The sequence below is a fragment of the Electrophorus electricus genome, chromosome 9, assembly GCF_041902795.1.
Source record: "Electrophorus electricus isolate QZ-2024a chromosome 9, ASM4190279v1, whole genome shotgun sequence".
NCBI lineage: Eukaryota > Metazoa > Chordata > Actinopteri > Gymnotiformes > Gymnotidae > Electrophorus > Electrophorus electricus.
Window position 1 is genome coordinate 15,687,716 of NC_137505.1, and position 12,285 is coordinate 15,700,000.

Sequence of the window (12,285 nt, forward strand, 5' to 3'; positions counted from 1 at the left end):
GGTTACCATGGTCACCTTGGAACCATTTGGTGTCCCTCAGCAACCACTAGGTCCCATCCGTGAACAATCGGGGTGTGTGTATTCCTGTGTGTGAGTGTGCCAGCCTGTGTTCAGTCAGTGCAAATGCATGTGGGGTTAGTGTACATCATCATTTTTCAGTATTATCATCTTTTCATCATCTCTGATGTTTTGTTATCATCATAATCTATTTTCTTTATCTATTTCATCATTTTAGAAAAAGCGTTGTATCAAAAAGGTGGAATTCTGGGAAGGTATGAATCACTACTTCAGGTAATATCAAATGCTGAACCAGGAAAGTCCTGTTCTTTTTGTATTATTTCCTGTTTATACTAACAACTGTAACATTGAAGGTCTTCCAGTTCTCCTGGTGCAGCTGTGGTCTAGAGCACGAGATTGAAAGATTCCATCACACCATGACACTTTTCTCCTTTTTAAGGGGCACTTGTATTTCAGGTGGTCAGCTCATCAGTTCTTAGGCTCTGGACACCGGAGGCCCTTCTGGAGATCTTGTCCTGCAGAGCGCAAAACCAAAAGATTAGAACTGCAGCTTAAAAGCAAACTTCTGGCACGCTGTGTATACAGATGAATCGCAAAACAGCTGAACTCTGACCTCACTGCGGCAGCATTGGTTTCAGATTAGTCTGAAGATGGACCATCAGTAGGTGTTTCTTGGTCAGCTGACTCCAGAGCTGCCCTGCGCAAACTCCTCTGCATCTCCCCACTTGCATTTTTCATTTGACCTAAACATGCAATTTTACAGAATGGGCTGTGGTGAAAAATTGGAGGCACAGCCAGTGTGAGAATACACACACACACACACCACACTCACCACACACACGTACACACACACACACACACACGTACACACACACACACACACACACACACACACACACACACACACACACACACACACACATGTACACTCAGAATCAAGCTGGATGCTTTCCTAAATGATCATCCTTTATTATGCATCTCGGGTGTGTGTGTATGTGTGTGTTAAACTATTACACCTCTTTGAGTGTCCTTTGGTGTCAACTGGGAGAGATCACCCGAGGTTAAGAGCACGTTAGTTTAGCTCCCAGTACGGCCACCGTTGCTAATCCCTCTCACATCTTTGTTTCATGGTTTCCTGCCAATCATGGAATCCCACTGCTTGTCTTTTCTGGGAGTAAGAGCTTGTTTTTTTTTCTGGCTGGCCAGACCCACACCTGTAGAGAGTACAGACCTCTCCTTTAATCTGGGAAGTAAAGTAGCAGCTACTTTCATTGGGAGGAGCCGGGGTAGGGGCAGGGCCGGTGGGCGGGGCCAGCTGAAGCTTAATGTTTATTTGTCTAGGGTACAGAGACTGGCGAGGTTTATTTTAGCAGGCTGAACAGAAAAGCCAGGGTCAGCACAGAGGAAGCCTGGCACATAGCTAGAGCCCTCCACCAACACACGTCTGTTGGAAAAAACATGTGTGTGTGTGTGTGTGTGTGTGTGTGTGTGTGTGTGCAAGACAGTGAGTCAGTGTGTTGAGAGAGCATGTAGGTATGTATGTTAGAGAGAGAGAGAGCTAGAGAGAGCTTGTCTGAGTGTAAGAGTAGGTGTGTGAATGTATAAAAGAGAGGCAGTTATAGATGCTGTGTCAAAATAGAGCCACAGAGTGTTTAGGAAAAAGAGAGGAAAAAACGTGGAGAGAAGCACGGAAAGACTGAACACACCGTTAGAGAAAGGAAGTGTAACCGTGCACTCATGAAAGAGGGAGAAATAGAGACAGAGAGAGAGAGAGAGGGAGGGAGGTGGGATGTGTCTAAACAGACGAATGATAGATATATTTCCATTTGATGGTGGTGTGCTAAAAAGGCCCCTTGAATAAGTGAATATGATAGCACTGAAAGAAGTGATTTTGGAAATACTGAAAGAATAAACCACATGGTGAGAGAGAGAGAGAGAGAGAGAGAGAGAGAGAGAGAGAGAGTGTGTGTGTGTGCATGTGTGTGTGTGTGTGATCACACATTCGTATGTGATTGTTTAAGAACATATGTATTTCATCAGAACCACTTCCACATTACACTACAGAGCTCAGGTTATAAGAGAAGGAGCAGGCTCGTATTTGATAGGTTTCCTTCATGAATAAGAAAAAGCTTTAAAAGCAACTTGGGCAGTTTTTCTGTGCTTCAACTATGTATTAATGCATTCACATATGGACACTTGCAACACACACCCACACATACAGACATATTCTTTCACCTCTTATGCACTCATTATTTCTTTGCTTCTTCCACACACATACACTCTCTCTCTCTTTCTCTCTTTCTCTCTCTCTCTCTTTCTCTCTCTTTTCTCCTCCTCCCAACTTGGAACACCTCTGGAGGAATGATCAGCACATAACAGCAGTACAAAGACATGCATAAAGTGCAGAGTGTTAAAACTTGGAGAGACAGCACAATGCATTTATTCATTAAGCACACTCAATCTTCCTCCAGTGACAATTAAAGAAGAATCCAATTATCATAGCCCAGACATCAGCCAATCAATATCAACTGTCTATCATTTTATCTCTCCCTCTCTTTCTCTACCTCCCTTTACTCTCCACCACCTCTCTCTCTCTCTCTCTCTCTCTCTCTCTCTTTCTCTCTAAATCCCCCCCATATCTTCTTATTTTTCATTAAGGAGGAAATGATTTGTGTACCCTGTTTAAGTTTCCCCTTGTACTTTGAAATCAGCTTATTTTCCTCCTGGTCCTGTGTGTGTGTTCGCGCGTGCAGTGGCATGTGTGCAGTTTGTCCGCGTGCGATGCCTTTCACATCTTTCATGCTCTAGTGGACAGTCCTTGGTGAAATAACTGTCTACGAGTGTGCACCCACTGTGTCTCCATGGTGTGCACGTATGATTCAGTCCTCTGTTGCTTAGAATGCCCACAGAAAACCACATAAGCCAGAGAATGTCCGGCCTTTTGCAGAAGTCGCTCAGCGGGTGCATTAGAAGGCAGGTGTGTGCAGGCTACATAAATAAATGGATCAATAGGAGCTACATTAACCCAAAACATCAGTCTAACAAGCTCCCAGCTCAAAAAACCATTGCCATAATGAAACTATTATGTGTTGCAGTTTTCTCTAATGTCACTAATGGGCAATGAACCACAAAGGGCAGAACCACATTAAAAAGCCTTCGAACCTGCTGTTAATTGGTCCATACTTGCAATCAAATGAAAGCTGTTTTATGCCCCAAAGTCTGACTGGAACAATAGGCTGTTTCATATATAAAACCCCATTAATCTTAGTGTTGTGCTAAATTGACCAGCAATGCAGGAGCCATGTCTAGTGTAGTGAAAGGCTATCACAGACAGCACCAGGCAGGAATGGTATGTTATAAATGCTTAACTTCCATAGAAAAGATGGCTGGCTTGCATAGTTTATCCTGTCATCTTGCCAGGGGAGGTTTTTATTATTCGCTTTGGACAGGTTGTGCTATTCACAAAGCATGTTCTGCCCTGATGATGAACATGAAGGTGTATTTAATAGTAGAGCCATTAGTGAGGACAATATGGCTGTCTGTTTTGTTAGGTGTTCAGTCGGTCGCTGTAATGAGTTACTTTTTTTTTTTTTTTTTTGTGATGTCATGTGAAACACGACGGACTCGCAGGGACAGGCTGAAAGCCATGGACGGCCCCTCTAACAGTTGTGTTTTGCACGCCTGATCTGTTAATGTGTTGATGTTTGCACTGATTTTGGAATGGAAGACTTGGAAGAGGGAGAGGGCCAGAAGAAGACCAGAGCTTAGAGAGAGAAACTCCGACAGACTCGGCTTGGTAGCACCTTCTGGCAGCTATTTCCAGTGCTTCTGGTTAACTACCTTTCAGTCCATTCCTGTTCCATTCAGACAACACAACTTTCATCCCCCAATTAACACCCCCATCCTCTGTCACTCTGCCTGCCAACCTCTGCGCATATTTCATTTTTCTTTCTTTGCTTTCTCTGCTGTCTCTCTCTCTCTCTCTCTCTCTCTCTCTCTCTCTCTCCCCTAGCTCTTCAGCATCCTCTCTCTGTTCTCTCTCTCCCCCTCATTCTTCCTCTTCCTCTGTATCTTACTCTATCCTTCTATTGCCCCTGTCTGTGTGTGTGTGTGTCTCTTGCTTTCTCCCAGTGTGTGTGTGTCTTTGATTAAAACCCCCGAAAGCCATATTTCCTCTCGTCTCTTCACCTGCCCAACCCGTGTGAAAGTCTCGCTCTTTTCCTGGACGATGGAGTAATAAGCTGGGGAGAGCTTGCGTTGGGGGCGGGGTGTGGGGCTATAACCTCTCTGTTTACATATGACTGGTGGCACCTCCCCGTCGAGGCATTCCTGTGGCGCTCAGAACAAATCCGAGGGTGAGAGCGAGGGGACGACGCTAGACGAGCGTCCAGGCGTCTCTAAGAGCCCTCGACTCATCCCCAGCAGGATCTCCCATTTTTCCTACTTTTCTGTGCCTGTTTTTTGTTTGGTCCTGTCTCACTGATGTCTCTTTGCTTCTCCACAGCCCTCCCTTGTACGAGAGCGATTGTTTGACTCCGAGCTCGATGGGAGACTGAGAAAGCTTACACGCTGTAATGGGGAGGTGCATAATGCTCTCAAACGGCATTGTGCGGGGTGTGTGAGAGAATTCTACCCCTGTGTGTATGTGTCTGTGTGTGACATCCAAACCCAGCACGTTGCTAATCTGCTCTTATTAAAAGCTTCTCTCGCCGAATCCTTCTCCATGTCTCCGCTGGATCCAGGCCGATAGGTGTTTAACGTCTTTGGGCCAGACAACGCCCCCATTGTGTCCCAGTCACATTGATTCCCTTTTGAGCTTTTGTTTGCAGTGCGTTCCCTCGTCCTTAGTGCTCCCCCAAATGGCCGCTGGTGGTACTGCATGCCTGTTTGGGTAGACACTGCTAGAAGTTACTATGGATAAGCTGTGTCACCATATGTACATTTTGATATATGCACAGATCAATTGGGCATGTCCGCTCCAGTGTCCCTCAGTCTCAATCTGGGTCAGGACATCATGCCCCTGGGTCAGGACATCATGCATTCAAACCTGGATCTGGTGTTAATAATGATTACAAATTCTTTATGGTATTTTAACATGAGCTATTTGATTTTAAACAAGTAATTCAATTATCCTTTTATGCACAGTGCCGTGGATGTATAAATCTGCGAGTTATGAATCCATCGCCACTGCTCCTAGCTTAGACCCTCACTGCTTTGTATATACAGATATTTAGTCTCTTGAGCAAAATATATGGGATAAAACCAAAAAGCGAATCCCCTGTGTGTGACCTCTGGGGTGGAGGCATGCCCCTCTATTTACATATTCCTTGAACCATGAAAATAGACGCCTGTGCAACAGCACATAAACTATTCATGCCAGGTTTGCTGCATTTCTCCCGTTTGTATGTTAGTGCCACAGGGTAAAAAAAAATAGAACCAGAAGGACAGAGGGAAAAACAACCTTTAAACATGTAATTTGACTGTAAATGCATTTGCTTGTTGGTCAGTAAAAGCCGGGGCTCGTCATAAAAACTGCATCTTCTGAAAATGAAAATGGATTTGTCATTTTCATGTCAATCCATCGAGGCCCCTTTTAAATGCTGAGCGATATAGTTTATTTGCAATGGAGTAAATAAGAAGAGGTGACCTAAAAATAAAATTGTGCAAATGAATAAATAACACAGGAAGAAATGCAGAACTTTTGCCATTTCAGTGTTTTTAGTATTGATATTTTATTGAAAGGTACTTTGCTGAGTAAATAATGGATGGGTTATGAATGTTGGGTCAGAACATATTCAGAATTGTGTGAGAGGAAACCATTTAGGTTTTAGTTCATTTTTTCAAGCTCGGCAGCCCACACCATCTTTTTTGTGCAATGTCTACAAACAGTCTGCACATATCCATTCATATAAGTTCTATAAAGATCCTACACAATCTTCTTCATATCAATTCTATAAAGAGCAAACAGTTTTCCTCATATCAAGTCTATGGAATTGAAACAAATCCACATTAAATATTATACAATAAGTGAAAAGTGTTCTGATAAATACAAGACCAAAATATTATGCTATTTATATTACATAGACTAATTTCCATTTTTGCTTTTATATTGAATTTGCTTACTCATATATGCATAGTGTGTATTATTAAAACAACAGACTGTACATAACAGTATCCAGAGTATGGCAAAGAAACAGAATAATCACATGATTCACAAAGACAAATCTGATATGAGTGGCCTGTTATGTCTTTATTTTGATGTGTTTTGCTCGTGCCTTTCAGTTTGGTTAAGATCATGAAAGCTCAAGGACTAGTTTAATAACAATTATCAGCACTAGACATTTTTAGACAAGTCACGTTTATTTGTTTAGCGCTTTTCATATGCAGTAGCAATCCAAAGAGCTAAGTTTAGAAGGGCACTGGTAATGTAAATGCTTTTACAAAAACATATTTTCAAAATATGGTCATAGAAGGCAAAGCAAAAACAGGTCAAGTTCATCATTTTTTTAGTAGTGCTATTTAGTAGTATATTTTAATAGTATATTAGTATATTAGTATATTAGGAAAAGACAAAAACTATATATATATATATATTTGTTCATCTTGGCTGAACTGTAAATATTAGAGAGGTGATCGAAGTACATGACATATTCTATGCATTTTATTTCCAGGATATTTTATGAATAGTTTTGTGTGTGTGTGTGTGTGTGTGTGTGTGTGTGTGTGTGTGTGTGTGTGTGTGTGTGTGTGTGTCCACAGTGCTAACTTGCAATTTATGTAAAAAAAAATGTAAAAAGGTTCAGGGTTTTATATATGTTTTATATATGTGCCAAGCCAGTAACCACACCAAAAGCAATATTGCTTTTTCCATATGACAATTATATGTTATGTTAAATTGAAATGAATTATTATTTTGTGTAGGGAATATTTGCACTCATACCTCTGGCCATAGAACACAAGATGTAATACCTCCAAATAACATTTACTCTGTGTAGACGTCCAAGAATCAGGGTTCTGAGGTAAGTTCAATCAAACTTCATTTCAGAACACCAGCTCTTTGTCAGTTCGGTTGTAAATGCATTTTTCTTCCCAGACTACCCTTTTTCCGTCTTGCCCTCCAGGGACTGGGGAGAAGCTTCGTTTCCATAAGGTGATGCTTTGAACTTTTTCCCTCCCTTCAGAGAAGAACGGGATAATCCAGAGTGACATGGAGGAATGACTGGCACAGGACACATTAGCCTGCTTTTCCACCATAATTTCATGCACCCAATCCCTGCCACAGACCACACTAAGTTCTGGGAATTTAGGCAAGGGTCAATGTGTCAGGATTAATTTTGGGATAGGGAGGAGGGGCGTAGAAGGGGCGTATCGGCCCCTGTCGGCTGCCTCCCTCCCTGCCCTTACTCCTCACGCCGATGGGCAGCACCAGCTGCTGGCCTGCACTAAAGCTGGCTGAGGGGGAAATGGATCTAAAAGGTCCTGGTAGATTATGAGTTTATGAGATTACGCACGCACACACACACACACACACACACACACACACACACACCGCACACACACATCGGTTCCCAACCCTTAGGCCCCAGAGCAATCAGCCTCTCTGACATTAGACATAAGCCTAAATATCCAAGTCATTCATCACAGATGAACAGTAACCACCAACATTAACAAGGAACCGATTAGTAACAAACTCCAGTGCTTGACTGGACTTACCTTCTCTCGGACTGACCCATAACTGCTTTCAAGCTTGGGGTTAGACGGTCAGGGAGAGGCCGTTCTGAAGGCTGAGCAGGCAGGGGGCGGGGTGTAAGATAGGAGGAGTGGTGGAATATAAAGTGGTACAATAAGGGAAGGAAGGGCAGGAGCTCTGCTGGGGGTAAGAGCACAGTGGGTGGGTGGCCACTCAGGTGCTGAAAAAGAACGCAGCTGGGCTTTAGCGGCAAGGTAATGTGTGCTGTATGGAAAAGAAGAGCGCGGGATGAAGAGGAAGGAGGCATTATGCCCACCGGTGTCATCATCGCCGTGATTACCATCCCCTCAAAATGAACTCTGATAAAGATGTCAGTTACTTTACCAGAGATTTATCTGAGGCATTTCATTGGCTGTTTTTGGAGGGTAAACATGGGGATAGTTTTATTTGATAGTTTTGGGGGGGGTTTGGCAAATATTTAGAGGATAATTTTATATATGTATATAAATATATGTATAATATATTTTATTTTTGTTCCTCAAAGGTACTGATATTTGGATAATGCCTAAAATAATGAGTCATTTTGTAAATAATTTAAGCAATCAGCTAATTTGCAGTTTGAATAACTGTAAATAGTATTGCCATACTATTTGTGGATGCTAATTAACCCTAATGAATATGCCTGTGTTCATTGGTTAATTTGTTAAGGTGATTATGAATTATCAGGGGAATAAATATATTAGGCATTCAGTAATATGCCTTAATTTTAAATGATGGAGTCATCAGCACTGTAGCATAAAAAACAACAAAAGTACAGTAAATAGTAGAAACCCAATTTATTATTTAAATCTAATTTATTTTAGCAATCAGGTTGTATATACAGGATCTAATTAACGTAATACATATACATATGTATGTGTGTGTGTGTGTGTATAGATAGCTAGATAGATAGAGAGAGAGAGAGAGAGAGATTCAAAATTGTAGTAAAGTACACAGAGTATCTCGAGAAACAAAACGTTTCGGATAGAGGTCCTTCATCAAGCAAAGTGCTTCCTAGAATACGTATCTAGAATCTCCTTCGGATATATATATATATAATAATTAACATATAATCATATGTAAACTCCTAGATAATTCCGCTGACTCCAGCTTCTTCTCCACTATCACATCACACTGATGGAAGGATGAATAAAATGAAAAAAAACAATGTTAAGACATAGGCATGTAGTACATCTGAACTAAATGTGTCCCAACAATATTATATATATTTTCTGTATTTAGGTATTGATGGTTGTTTAAAAATCAATGAATACTGAATAATCTATATGACATAATATTGTAGTAATAATTAATCTAATAAGAAGTATATGGATACTCCATTGGATTATAAAAAGGCAAAGCTGTGTGAGCTCTTTATAGACAGTTCACTGAAGCAAAAATTGAAAGAGGAGAAATCCATTTCCACCCATTCCACAAAAACATTTAAAGACAAACCAGACATTAAACAAGGCATTCATAATGCCACAAAATATTCTTATTTATTTGACCCGTTTTAGATTACTACATTCAAATCTAACTCCAAAAGAAGGGAGAGAGGCATTGTGAAAAGTCAGTGCATTCAGTGCGTATTCAGAAAGATCCATTCAAATGTATGGGGTGAAAATGGCAGCATCCAGATGGGATTAACAAAAAAGAAAAAGCCCAAATGCCCACATAATCTCCCAAATATGAGCCTTCGTCCCCCATGGTTACGGTCGCCCTGGTTCATTTAGAGTTCATGATGGCGTCTGTGAAAACTGTCTGTTGCCCGCAGCTGAAGTTTGAAATGATGGCCCACTTTATACAGGCAGCTTAACTGGACTGTAAGAGACTTTAGTCTGTCTGGTAAGCTCAATCAAATAAAAACAGCAAGAACAACAACTTTTTTTTTTTAAATAATGTTTGGACAAGTATATCTATAAAAAATGTACATGTATTTCTCTATATTTAATTTAGCAAATGGTATTTTATTCTTGTTTTTTTTCAGATTTAAATGTTTTTTCTTTAAAAAAATTATTTATTTATATCTTTCCTTAATGCATCGTAAATGACCTTTTTCTTTCGCCAATTTTCTGTTTTTATTATCATAGACTTGATACATTTTAACCACCGACTAGCTCTCTTGGAACACCAATGGCTTATTGTCATTGCTACATGATATACAACGTTAACTCTGTTAATACATACCATCACTCAACTTCAACATAAGTACATAATCATAATGAGTACTTACCATGAGTCTGGTTTATTACCATTGTGACATTATACATTCTACTCATTAAGAGTTTTTACATACATTTCATGCCTACTGATAGCATCAGAAGATCAAAAATAAAAATAAAACCCACTACGAGCACTAATAGCTATTTAGACTAGGAATGTCCCGACTGGTTGTACAGACTGCTAGGAGATAATCCCCAGATTGCTGGCATGTAGCTGTGTACCTTCCAGGACCCACCACAGCACAGGCAAGAAGGTTACCGGACCAGCCAATGCATGACTCACTACCTTTAACTGACATTGTGTGCTGTATGTGATCTTAGCTCCGGGTAAATTGGTAGAATGTGGTAGAAAACAGGATGTTGAAGAAGCTTCAGATCAGGAAACTTAACGTGTTTGTGCCTGTTGAGACAGCACAGTGTACTCTGATTTACTGTTACACCTAAAGGCCGTGTTTTACTAAGTAGTGCTTAAAAGGCTTGTTACTATAGATCGGCATGTCAAAAACATGACATGAATAATTCGAAGGCTGTTGATCATTTTGATCAGTCTGTTGACTATATGTTGTTTTGTAACATACAATTTCAGATAATATATAAATAATGATTATATTTATGAAAAGAAGTTTGCTTGCACAGCTGATGAAGGACTTCTGTATTTGCATCTGTTTACCGTTATGCAACTGTTGAATCTGAATGATACATAGAAAGTAGCTTGTCTGGATTTTGGGAATGGAATGATAAGGTTGATATGATATGATGAATGATATGGTTGTGCCACTTGCATCACACACACACGCGAGCACACGCATGCATGCAGACAGACAGATAGATAGATAGATAGATAGATAGATAGATAGATAGATAGATAGATAGATAGATAGATAGATAGATAGATATGTGTGTGGCGGGTGGTGTGTGCGTTTGTGTGTGTGTCACTGTGTCACTGTCAAACCCAACAAGGTCTGCAGACCCCATGCAAAACCAAAGAGTGTGGAGCAATGGGAAAACCCACACAGATACAGAACAATAAAACTAAACCATGCCCCACTCCATAAATTACTCTCACACACCGATAACCCAGAGAGAATTACTGCTTGCATTGTCTCCACTAGCCCTCATCTTTATGATAGGGCAATCATTTGGTTTTGATTAGACAGTTGCATAGCTCTATAGAGCGCTCCGTGCATCGGTGGCTAAACTAAATACATCTCAATCAAGAGGGCTGCGTGTTATTCCGATAACGATCCCGAACTCCATCATGAGTCCCAGCAGTTTCTGTTACACACACACACACACACACACACACACACGCACACCAGATAGTTCACCCACATCTTGTCTGCTGCGGCCCAGCCAAGCTCAGGGTCAGTGTAGTATCACACAGCCATAGAGGTTAGGCTGTACAGAGAGGGCTCCAAAACACAAGCTAAGGACATTGGATAAAAAACGCATTTAAGAAGTGTGTGAGTTTGGGCATGTGGTGGTGATGGTGGGAGAGGGTGCTGAGGGCAATGCTCAGGGTCAGTGCTGGGTCAGTGCAGGCAGGGTCAGTGCTGGGTCAGTGCTGGGTCAGAGGGCTGCAGCATGACATGGTGATTCTGAGCAATATGAAGCTTAGACAGCTAACGTGGGAAGAGTCTGCAGTCTAATATATGAGCTTTTGATCTGCACGCCACAAACAGGATCTTGTTCCCAGCACACTGCCAAGGAGTCAGCAGTATGCAGGGGAAAATAAATAAATAAATGATTTATTTATTTATTTATTTATTTATTTATTAGCAATGAAATAAGAAAACTCAAAAAAGTTCTGATCTGCACTCTCAGAACCGCATCGGACTGGTTCCTTCTCCTACTAATTCAGAAGCACTTTGCTTGCACAACTGGTGAAGGACCTCTGTCCAAAACATTTCTCTGAAACCTTGTGTACTGCAGTTACTCACCTGTTACTCACCTGGAATCTTCTATATGCGTGTGTGTGTGTGTGTGTGTGTGTGTGTGTGTGTGTGTGTGTGTATGTAGCACTTTGTTTGTACAGCCTTTTTTTTTAAACCTTTCATAATTTTTGCTACCTATGTAATACATACCATAATTACATGCTTCACATAGTACATAGTACACAACATACTGAATTATTATTCAGCAATAAACTTGATCATATATACTGCAATGGTACTTTTTTGGTATTATTCATCTTATCCTTGCAACCCACAAGTACCAAAGAATATTGAAGGAGTTCAAAAATACCATCAAGCTGTTAGAATGAATTATGCAGGAAAAAGATTAGATTCAAACCAATAAAGCTTTTCACCCACTTTA

General features: G+C 40.8%; 1 long non-coding RNA gene across 1 annotated transcript in view; it reads right to left on the reverse strand.

The window, feature by feature from the left end:
• Positions 1 to 345: 345 nt before the first annotated feature.
• Positions 346 to 12,285, reverse strand: part of LOC145659305 (uncharacterized) — an 18,080-nt gene continuing 6,140 nt past the window's right edge. Inside the window, exons 2-3 of the long non-coding RNA XR_014125376.1 lie at positions 632 to 761; positions 346 to 533 (exon numbers count right to left, since the gene is read on the reverse strand). This is a non-coding gene — a long non-coding RNA (uncharacterized LOC145659305). The remainder of the gene's footprint in view (positions 534 to 631; positions 762 to 12,285) is intronic.